Raw genomic sequence first — 11,834 nt, forward strand, 5'->3', positions numbered from 1 at the left:
TATATATGTCAGAATTATATATATGCCAAAGTTTATAAATAATATTGGGCCTAGCCCGTAAGGGTTAGTGTTACGGTCATCGAGCACGACTATTTTCCAAATCACAATTACTGTCACCACGAAAGAAGTTGTTTGTCTCTAGATGACGCATGGGCTAGTTTTCTAGTCATAAGTCAGTTATAAATCCATGCATAGGTGTTTAATCCATCATGGTTTTCTGGGGTATGACTGGGCTGGCTTGGTGTAGTTAAGAGATAAATCTTTTACGCTGGTTACTAACAACACAAGACTCTACTGAACGACATAAACAGCACGGACTTACACATTACACCTATACACCCTTATGCACATATAGCCTTTTTACATCTTTTGCATGCTTTTTGTTCTTTTTTATGATAAACTATCTTTGTTTGAACTCATTCTTATTTAGGTTATAATTTCTTTTAATATATAGTATGTGGTTGGAATGTTAAATGCCGATTTGTATGTTATGTATATGTGGTTATCATGTGTGATTGTTTTTTCATTTTAGAATTCATATAAATATATATAAGAGCGTATCTTTTTGACTAGCGGCTTTCGACATGTTTTGTTGATGGGACGTGTTTTTGTTTTTTGTTATGGTCTCAAAATTACGTTTAATTCGGACCGTAGAGAAAGCTTTACTTTTTCGGAAACTTCGATTTAGATATGGTCTCAAAGTTACCTTTAATTCAGACCGTAGAGAAGACTTTACTTCTTAAACAATATTTTTCCCGCCTCTTCCATCGTTTTTATATGACGACTAATATCATTGCTTTATCACCCAAAATAATTTTTCAACCACTCATTTGGCTTAAATTTATCTGGTCTTATTTTAGTATTTAGTTGATCTTATTACAATATTCTTCGGTGTATAATTTATCCGCTGATTTTCATGTTGTTGCTGTTATCAAGGAGCTTTTCTGCTATATTATCGTACGTTCATTACTCGGCTTCATTTTAATTTTCACAGACACAATTTTCGTCTTTTATTATCATTCAGAGAATTTCTTATAACCTTCACTACATGTTTAAATCGTTACATTTTTGCAGGCGATATACATATGTTTTTTTCTACTTTCTAATATACTTGATTTTTAGTTATGATTTTAAGTTGCGCGGGTTGTTTCATTTTCTTACACTTTAGATTGGTTAACAAAATTCGAATGAAGTATCTATGACAACGTTGGAGTTTTTTGAATACTCTATTATGTTTTATTTTATTTTAAAAGGGTTTTTAATAGGGTATATTGCCATTTGATTGTTTTTGGTTTATTTGTGCTGGAAGTACCTATGTGGTTTGAATGGTCTTAGGGAAAATTTATTAGCATTTTCTGTTTACACATTTTAGTTGTTTTTAGTTTTGTTTCTGGCGTTTTTATTTGAATTTTAATTTATTGTGCGTAGTTTTTTTCTACCGTTGGTATGGTAAGTGATTTATTTAATTATTTTTACTTATATTGTGCAGCAGATTAACACTTTTCATATCATTAAAAAAAATATTAGTGCTTTACAAATTTGGGTATGGTTGGGTTTTGGCTATTTGTAGTGAATCCTTTTTTACTGCAGTATGGAATAGGCGTAAGTCGCGGGGTAAAGCATAAGTGGCGATGATGTTTGTCTGACGGGATAAACTAGTTATAAGTGCTGATCCTCATCGAAACGCCAGTAATAATAGACGCGACTCTGAGGAGATGTTTATTACTTAATCACTACACAAATTATGTTTACACATTGGCATTAATGTTTTTGTTTTTTTTTTTTTTTTTTTTTTTTTTTTTTTTTTCCATTCTGAGGCCTTTCATTGTTATGCATACTTTTTATTTTTTAATGTATTTTTTGTTTGGTGATATATTTTTTTGTTTGTTTATCTTATTTCATATTAGTATTTATATAGCAATTTATTTTTTATTATTATTATTATCGTTAGTACTGTTTAGATGCATTGTCTGTCTTATTTTAAATATTCCTCTATTAATCTTTATTTTTGTCTTGACAACTGTCAAAATATGCTTTGTTTGAAAAATAATTCTCCTTTATTCTAATGTATTTCATTTCTTCCCTCAGGCGTTCACTGCTCGTGTGTGACCATTCGGCGAATTTTATATATGTCAGAATTATATATATGCCAAAGTTTATAAATAAATATTACTAGTTTGTTATATACATATTATTATATATGACATAAATTTAATTTTTATTTTGAGGAACCGTTATTTTATTAAGTTTCACAGAGACAATAACGAATTCAGTTTTTTACTAACTCGTTATTATTATTTGAATTACTAAAATCAACTTCTTCTATACATAATATTTCAAACGCTTATTTCCATTTTGGTTTCAGAAAAAGCATAGGTTGGCAAATTCGGCACTGCCGAAATTAAAAACTATTTATCAGCCGAAGTTATCTCCCTTGAGCAGTCCTTGGAAAAACTTTTATATCTTTTAACATACTTTGTGTTTACTTATTGTTTCTCAAATTTTATTCAGTTTATATTTTTGAATAAAATAAATAACTTTTGGTAAAAATTTGCGAGAAAAAATCACTTATCCTACATTTTCAAAAAGATAAAAATGTTGAATAAAAGCTAATTATCATTAACGTACCTGTAATATAAAAATAAAAGTTTAAACCAATATTTTTAGTAAAATTGTTTATCTTGCTACAATACCCTACTATAATTTTAATATTCCAATAAATAAATATTTTTAGGTGTCTTTTGATTGGGTGCCGAAATTACCCTACTTTACCCTATGTGCAGAATTAAGTCGCAAAACGTGAATGTGCCGATCCTTCTTACTTTAACTTTAGACCTAATCCAATTCCACATTGAAAACAAACTAGTTCTAATAGAGTCTAGCATAACAAAATAATGCATTTGATAATTTGTATAAATAAGAGGTTAGCAATCTTTTAAGACGGAAGACTCAAAGTTTATAAATTATAAAATTTTCCAGTTTTTAAAGAGCAAACAAAGTTTGTGTTAGTAAAGTAGAATATAGAAAATGTCATTTGTGACAGTAAAAGTAGAATATAGAAAATGTCATTATAATACTAAAGGTTGGGTGAGTATGTAACACAAGACTACAAACGCTGCCTAGTTTTATTTTTTTTAAGCTTAGTGTGGTTTATTTTAGTGGTCAATAATTTAAAATATTTACAACAATCCGTAATAAATTTATAGACTTTTGAAAAATCATGAATGTTCGCTATGTTTAAATTACCAACAAAGATTTGCTGCATCAGGCGCCTCTATACTAACAGTTTCAAGATACTTATGCACATCTGCGACACAAGTACCATACTTTAAGAACATAATAAAATACTGGAAACATGTGGAGAGAGTTTATTTCTAGTTACCGTTTATAAATTCTCTTTTAACTAATTTAAATGTTCTTCTAGTCGATTTTTGGAAATGTTGACGGAAGTATTTGCGGCAGGGTATTCCACTGCAACACAACACGATTCGTGAAGAACTTCTCTCTTAGCATGCAATTGAGTACTCTTTGCTGTGCAAGACTTTGATTATGACCACTCATAATATACATTGACAACGAAGGACAATTAAATAATACGTGAAAGTTTGTTTCATCAAATTCACGCATGAATTTGAATATCAGAATTAAATCACCTCTTACTCTTCTTTCTTCAAGTGTCCTAAATCCTAGTATGATTCTTTGCTGCTCGGCAGTGCGATGCTTAATCTCAGAAATGGTTTTTGTAGCACGGTTTTGAACTCTTTCCAGCGCTTCTATGTCTTCCCGTTGGTAAGGTGACAACGCTTGGATAGCGTACTCTAGGTGAGGACGAACATACGTGGTGTACACTTCTTTCTACACTGAAAAACTACGGCTGCAAAAAGTATTTTTTAGCCTCTCTAAGGAGCTGTTAGAGTTCCCCGCAGCTGCTAAAACTTGAGCATTACATTTAAGATCATTTAAGATAAGAACTTTCAGTCTAAAGGGGGAAAATAACATTCCCAATATTAAGTTCAATAAATTTATGTTTAAAAGATTAAGTCAGGTAGTTTTATGTTTAATAAATATATTTATAATGTATAACTTGGAAAATTAAATTCATAACAATTTTATTATAAATATTGTCAGATTTTAAGTTTTATATTACCTTTTTAACTTGAACATAGTTCATTGTGTATGTGTGTACATATATATATATATATATATATATATATATATATATATATATATATATATATATATATATATATATATATATATATATATATATATATATATATATATATATATATATATATGTATGTATGTATGTATGTATGTAAGTCGTATTAGTTATTTGGCTAATATTAGTTTATTTAAATTATTAATGTCAGTAAAAAAATAAGGATCTATAGTAAAAGAATTTCAAATGGTCAAAAATATCAAAATATAAAGAAATGGTATAAATGATTTGATTTTTTATTAAAAATAAGGTACTATAGTGTATTGCTCCTTAGCAATATACTTTTGTACCTTATTTTGAATAAGGTACTAAAATATTATATACCTTATATACATCGTATTTTAAATATAGCCAGAGTATAATTCTTTATAATTCCTTTTTTTAGTGGGGAATAAAATAAATATATTATTTCTAATTGTATAACATAAAAACCGATGTTTTGAGGAGAAGAAAAACTTGTGCGTCTTGAGTCTTAAAAAAAGGATGAAGAAAATCAAGATTGTCAGTTTTTTCTTGAAATTTAGATGCTTTTGTGATGAAGAATCGTCTTTTTTCCCCTAAGTTTACAATCTCGATCAACAATCTTATTTTCGATGATGAAGCTATTCCACATCCTCACAGTAATCAAAATGAGTCCAATAATCTTTTAATTGATGTTGATGTTATTATACAATCTTTTGCCTTTGTTTGAACATGCCTTGACTATGAGATAAGTCTAATAACATGAATATAGGTCATAAAAATATAAAAAGTTTTAAGTTCTTTGTTGCTATTCAATTGCACTGAGTGTTTATGGAACATAAAGTTCTATACCAGTAAAACAGTTTCAAATAAAATTTCTGATATAAATTTATATTTAGTAATTGCAATAACAAATAACAATAACAATTCTTTAAATGCAAAAATTTGGGAATGGTGTCTAAAAGTTAACGTGGTAAACTATATGTTTATTTAGAACTAATAACCCTGATAAAAATTATATAACATTTTGCGATCAAAAAATTAAAATATAGCAAACAAATCAAGTGATAAATTAAAACAACATTGGAAACAAATTAGAACAACATGAAAATGTTAAGTTGATTAAGATAAAGAAAAAGATGAACTTATGATGCAGAGAGTTTTTAATGATTTTAGTTTAATTCAACCTTCCAGTCGATTCTTTTATTTATAATTCTAAAAATTTTCAGTTTTGCTAAATATGAATAATATTTCTGTATGGAACTTAAATAGTTAAATAAAGCTTATAAAAAACTTTTATAAGTTTAGAGTAGTGCTTTTATAAAATTAGGTAACTGCTCTTATATTGGGGAGTGATAGCAAATTTTTAAAAGTGAAATAAAAATTCGTTTTAACATTTTAACTTTTTTTTTTTTTATTTTAACTACTTTAAACTGTTTTTTTCTCAGAATGCCATTTTCAGCATGCTGAAATAAAATACTTAAGAACTACTAGTTATGGTGTTTTGAAATTTTGTGCAATTGTAGTAAAATAAATGATAAACTCATTAAAGCAGTATATTTTTTTGATTTTATTTTTGAGCAGAGTTATGGGGTTCTAAAGTGAACTGTTTTGGGATAAATTAATTATTGATGCTACAAACTGCTTTAAGCTAACTTCAAGATTTTGCTTCAATGAGTATCTTGTTATATTATAAGTAAACACTGAAAGTTTGAGCTTTCATAGCATCTACCATTATCATTATACCCATCGATGAATCTCTTGACTTTTTAGGGTTTGCGACATAAAACTAGAGTCCAAATGAGAAATTTTTATTTTTAAAGTCAACTTGAGTCTCAAATAAAGCGTATTTTTATAGATTTTAAATGTATCCGGGTGCGGATTCACAAAACTTTCTTAACTTTTGCGTAACTTACGGAAAACGTACGTAAATTTATTTTTCGGTAACTATTTGGTATTCACAAACATTTCGCAGTGTAGGCGTAAAGTTAAGGTTGCGCAAAAGGTACGCTTAACTTACGCATAAAGTCTATGGTTTACTCATAGAATTACATGGGTTTTCCATGGAATATTTCCGTAAGGGTATATATATATATATATATATATATATATATATATATATATATATATATATATATATATATATATATATATATAAATATATATATATATATATATGTATATATATATATATATATATATATATATATATATATATATATATATATATATATATATATATATATATATATATATATATATATTTAAACAACTTTTAAAATGTATTCTACAAAATAGAGTGCTCAATGTTCTTAAAAGAATTGGAGCCGTATTCTCATCTCTCCGTTAAGCTTAACGGAGCGTTGGTCAAAAATTTCTTTTAAATTACATTAATAAAAAATTTTTTTAAAGTTATAATTTTTTAAACATAAATGTTTTATTTTGGTATAAGTTTTATTTTAACGAATTTATATAAATTTTCGTCATTTCTTTACTTGGAAATATTGTAATGAAATTTTTTTTGTTGTACTAAAGTATTATTAATATGTTTTTGGTGTATTAAAGTATTAATAACATGTTGTTTTTTTTGTACTTGAGTATTTTTAACATGTTTTTGTTGTACTAAAGTATTAATAATATGTTTTTGTAGTATTAAAGTATTATTAATATGTTTCTGTTGTACCAATGTATTAATAATTTGTTTTTGTTGTACTTATGTATTATCAACATGTTTTTTGTTATACTAAAATATTATTAATATGTTTTTGTTGTAATAAAGTATTATTAATATGTTTTTGTTGTACTGAGATATTATAATAATTCTTTTGATGTACTACGATACTTATACAATATTATTATTATTTATAATACTTTATGTTTGTTTAAAATAAGTTATCATAATCAAGTTTTATCTGTTTATGTAGTTTTTTTTATTATAATTTAGTCCGGTAAATATTACTTGTTTTAGACAGACATGTACTTTACTGTCTAAAAAATAAGTAAATTTATCCTATTAGTTTTTAAAAGTAAAATATATTGACACAAGTATTATTTAATAATATCAAATTAAAATTACATGTGTGAAGTTTTTTTAATATATAAGTAATAAGTTATCTAGTTAAGATATTATTTTTTACAATAAACATAGATTATTTTACTTTTTATTAAAACTTTTTTTGAATTAATTTTTAACTAATCAAAATATTTATTTAGCACCAAGTAAAGTAGTTAATTTAACTGCTATAAATGTTACACATTCGTCTCTATGTGTGAAATGGCGAGAACCAGAGAATCCGAATGGTAGAGTAATATATTTTATTGAAAGTGACGCCTTTGAAATAAAAACACGAGATTTATATTATTGTCACAACAATTTACATCCTTTTACAAAATATCAAATTTTTGTGTCAGCATGTACACATGTTAATGATAATTATTTGTGTTCTGAAAAACAAGATATAGATATTACTACAGATTTTACAGGTTTTTTTTTTTTTACTTTGTTTTTTTGAGAAAATTGTTATATATAGATATATATATATATATATATATATATATATATATATATATATATATATATATATATATATATACACATATATATATGTATATATATATATATATATATATATATATATATATATATATATATATACAGTGGCGGTCAAGGGGGGGGGGGCTAGGGGGGACTATAGCCCCGGGCCCCACAATTTTAGGGGCCCTGATTCTAAGTAAATAATTTTTTATTAACTCTGAAAATTAAATCTTTTATTAACTTAAAAGAGGCAAAGTTAAATTTATAAATTGTCTGAAAACAAAAGCACAAAAATAAAATAACTGTCAACAAAAACGTTGCATTATATATTTTTCCGGTCTTTGACAACGATGGAGCGCAACTACTTCTACAAAAAAAAAATTACTAGTTTGGTAGCAGCGCCTTATAGCAATAATTGAATGTAATATTTGTACAAATTGCTACAAAAACAATTCCCTTCGGAAAATTATTAATGACTTGAACAATTATTGTTATTGAAAACGCATTAACGATTGCAATTCTACAATTCTTTTGTACTTCCGCTCAAAAGAGTTCTTGTGTGAATGCATTTAATAGCTGAAGCGCTAAATTCGTGAAAGAGAAAAAAAGAACAGTTTAAGACTTGTCAGGTGATACAGTTATAATTAAAATGATAAGAAAATATGAAAGTGGAGCCTGTAAAAGAAGATTGAAGAAAGAGAGAGAGGAAATGGTAGCTTAACTTCCGAAAATGTCAAACTTTTTTTTCATCAAACCAAACTATAATGCAATTTCCACAATCTGTAGATAATAATAAAACAATGAAAGAATCCTCAATGCATAACAATGAGCTTGACTCAGGCACTCCAATTTTTACTATCTTTAATGACACCTCTAACATCTGCTAAACAAACAATTTACTTTTTAGGCAGTTAATATTTTTATTCTATAAATTGTCACTTATTATTTTTTTATTAGGCTTATTATTATGATTTTTTTTCCTAGATACCATTCTACGCGACACCCTGCTTTATGGCCATTACAATTAAAGGAAAATGAACGAATGAAGTATTTAAGCAAGGGGTATGCTTTTTTTTCAAAATAAAGACTCTAATTTCGAATCTTCGAAGCGGATGTTCAAAAACCAGTATAGATATTATTCGGTTGATTCCTCTGCATGTTTTAAATTGGATTGTTGAAACCGATATTATTGATGTATTTCCAAATGTTTATATAGCATATTGCTTGTTTCTAACTATTCCCATAACAAATTGCGAGGCTGAGAGATCATTCTCTACTCTTAAAAGAGTTAAGAACATGCACCGATCAACAATGGTCCATAGTCGTTTAAGTAATATAGCAAGATTAACTATTGAGTCAAAATTATTAGAAACTTTGGATTTCAGCGATGTGATTGCAGAGTTTGCGGGCAACAAAAGCAGAAAAAAATCACTCAACTTAATTCAATAAAATAAATATAAAATTTGTATATAAATAAATATCAGTGATAGCGTTTTCAAGAAAATCTTTGTTTTACTCATTTTTGTCGCTGTTAATGGAACGTGGCCTCCTACTTTTAAATAGCCCCGGGCCCTGAAAAGTCTTAATCCGCCGCTGTATATATATATATATATATATATATATATATATATATATATATATATATATATATATATATATATATATATATATATATATATATATATATATATATATTATATAAAAGTGCTGCATTTTATCAATTTAGAGAAATAACTATGTAACTGTTTAGAGACAAAGTTCTTCAAGTTTTATTCATCACAAAGTTCATTATTTGTGCACGAAAATTAATAAATTATTCAAAAGTATTAAAAAAAAGTTGATTTCCTCCTGGACAAAATAAGTGCAACTCGACAAAATGTTGACCAAGCTGTATTTCGCTATCATTATTTCGTGGCGAATCCTTTGTTTTCGATCACAGCCTTGCATCTTCGAGGCATAGATTCGATCAGGTGATCAATGAAACTTTGTGGAATTGCTGTCCAGGCCTTTTGGATTTGTTCAAACAATTGATCCTTATTACGAATACCTTCACGATTAATTCTGCGGTTGACGATCTCCCACAGGTTCTCGATAGGGTTGAGATCCGGAGATTGAGGCGGCCAATCCATTATCGATAGGTGGTTGTCTTGAAACCACTGCTTGACTACTTTTGCCGTGTGTTTCGGATCGTTGTCTTGCTGAAAAACCCATTTTATTGACATATTCCATTCAGCATGAGGTAACATAACATCTTTCAGGATATTTTTATACATGAAACGGTCCATTATTCCATCGTTTCGATGTATTGGACCTAGACCGTTAGCAGAAAAACACCCCCAAACCATTACATTGCCTCCACCATGCTTCACGGTCGTATGGCAGTAACGTAAATCGAAGCGTTTTCCAGCCGGTCGACGTACACGGCAAATGCCATCGCTCCCAATGATGTTGAACTTCGATTCATCACTGAACAGGACAGTTCGCCATTTTTGCACATTCCAGTCAATATGAGATGTAGCAAACAGGAGTCTTTTCTTCTGGTTTTTTAGTGAAATCAGCGGTTTCTTTGCAGGGCGTCGAGAAAACAATCCGGCTTCAACAGCACGTCGTCTGATTATTCGGTCCGATACAGGCAGCTCTAACTGCTTTTGTATCTCGATTGATGATATCCAGGGATCCTTCTTGACGGATCTGACGATCATAGAATCCTCTCTAGAAGTGGTGGAACGCGGTCTTCCACCTTTGTTATCTGCTGCCAACTTCCCCGTAGAACGATATTTGGAACATAGTCTTGATACGGTCCATTTTTTCACGCGGTATTTATTACAAATACTTTTTTGTAACATTCCACTTGCGTAATTGCCAATAATTTTCTTTCTTAGTTCCAATCCAAGACTGTCGGGAGCCATTTTTGCACTTGAAGTCATAAAAATAATATAAATAACCACGCTTCTCAAGGCTTACCGTGTTACATTTACCTTGTGATGATACAATAATGCTCTGTGGAACACAACGTCTTGGTTGGATGTGGAATGTATTGATGTAATAAAACACTTGTTGTATTTCACTTCTTGTATTGATGTTCTTCGATAAAACACTTTGATAAAACTCACTTCGATAAACTATCTTGATAATACTGACTGATTGACTTCCATATACTGACTGAACTACATGTCGATTTACATGTCTCTTATATAGTAAATGAACCTGTGTGAAACTGTTCTGGAAGATTCTCGATGCTTCTTTTTGATGCTTCTAGAAGCTTCTGGATGCGTCTGGATGCTTCTGAATATTTCTGGATATTTCTGGATATTACTGGATGCTTCCAGATGCTTCTTCTGGAAACTTCTGGGAGCTTCTGCATGCTTCTGGAAACTTCTGGATACATCCTTTAATTATTAAAAAACTTTCGTGACGTTGACACGGACCAGACTTAAGAAAATGAAACAAACCAAAAAAGTTGCACTTGTTTTGTCCGCTGCAAAATGGCACTTGTCAACGAAATTATGCCTGTGTGCTGTCACCTGTCAGGTGATTGCTCATGTAATGGCATACTATGACTCCAGACTCCTGAACTGTTTGCTGTGGTAGTATAGTTCGTTTCGTTTTTAAGACATGTAAAATTAGGAACACTTTTTAGCATTGTTCGATGTTGGTTGCAAATATTTTGTCCAATACTGTATATATATATATATATATATATATATATATATATATATATATATATATATATATATATATATATATATATATATATATATATATATATATATGTATATATATATATATGTATATATATATATATATATATATATATATATATATATATATGTATATATATATATATATATATATATATATATATATATATATATATATATATATATATATATATATATATATATATATATATATATATATATATATATATATATATATATATGTATGTATATGCAAAAAGGTTTAGAATTAGAAAAAGGCCTAAAAAGCTTAATTTCTACTGATAGACAATCACATTCAAACTCTAAAACTTGAACCCACACGCAGATTCTGAAAACGTCATTGCTAAAATAGCTTTTATTTATATATATGTTGTCTATATATATAGACACACGC

General features: G+C 28.1%; 1 long non-coding RNA gene across 1 annotated transcript; it reads left to right on the plus strand.

Moving 5' to 3' along the window:
• Positions 1 to 1,168: 1,168 nt before the first annotated feature.
• LOC136087536 (uncharacterized) lies at positions 1,169 to 9,222 on the plus strand. The gene is made up of 3 exons (XR_010641853.1): positions 1,169 to 1,449; positions 7,397 to 7,666; positions 8,703 to 9,222. It is a non-coding gene; the product is annotated as an uncharacterized LOC136087536 (long non-coding RNA).
• Positions 9,223 to 11,834: the final 2,612 nt, after the last annotated feature.

The sequence above is a fragment of the Hydra vulgaris genome, chromosome 11, assembly GCF_038396675.1.
Source record: "Hydra vulgaris chromosome 11, alternate assembly HydraT2T_AEP".
Classification (NCBI taxonomy): Eukaryota; Metazoa; Cnidaria; class Hydrozoa; order Anthoathecata; family Hydridae; genus Hydra; species Hydra vulgaris.